Source organism: Octopus bimaculoides, chromosome 7 (genome assembly GCF_001194135.2).
Source record: "Octopus bimaculoides isolate UCB-OBI-ISO-001 chromosome 7, ASM119413v2, whole genome shotgun sequence".
Lineage (NCBI taxonomy): Eukaryota > Metazoa > Mollusca > Cephalopoda > Octopoda > Octopodidae > Octopus > Octopus bimaculoides.
The window spans coordinates 89,781,807-89,782,621 of NC_068987.1; positions in this window are offsets into that span (position 1 = coordinate 89,781,807).

Consider the following 815-nt stretch of genomic DNA (forward strand, 5'->3'; position numbering starts at 1 on the left):
TTAGATAGTTCGTTTAGTGTCCAGTTAAGGATATTGTAGCTGTAACTTATAACTGGGACGGCTAAAGAGTTGATACCTATTATCTTGCTTTTAGCATTGAGCTCTGTTTTTAGTATTGATCTAACTCGTCTATAGTACTCTTTCTTAATTTTTTTTTTCATTTGTGTGTGTTGTATCCTATCTAGTTCATTGACTCCTAAATATTTGTATGGCTGGCTTTCGTCTAGTTCTCTTATTTCATTGGCTTTATCTAGTGTGATGTTGCTACTTTTAACTAGTTTTCCTCTTTTCAGGGTTGCTTTGGCACATTTTTCTAATCCGAATTTCATATCTATTTCCTTGGTAAATCGATGTTCTGTCTGTAGTAGTGTTTCCAGCTCTTTATCATTTCTAGCGTATAATTTTAAGTCATCCATATATAAAAGGTGGCTGACTGTTTTGCCGTAACATTTGTTTATTATTATTAATGGGTTAAATCTCTAAGCGAGACATAAACAATAGCAGTACGGAATCATAACATATAATGGCCAACCGGTACTTCGTCGGTCACGACGACGAGGGTTCCAGTTGATCCGATCAACGGAACAGCATACTCATGAAATTAACGTGCAAGAGGCTGAGCACTCCACAGACACGTGTACCCTTAACGTAGTTCTCGGGGAGATTCAGCGTGACACAGAATGCGACAAAGCTTGCCCTTTTCAATTGCATTTTTTGCCAGCTGAGTGGACGGGAGCAACGTGAAATAAAGTGTCGGGTTGAAGGACACAACGCGCAACCGGGAATCGAAATCACGACTTTACGATCGTGAGCAA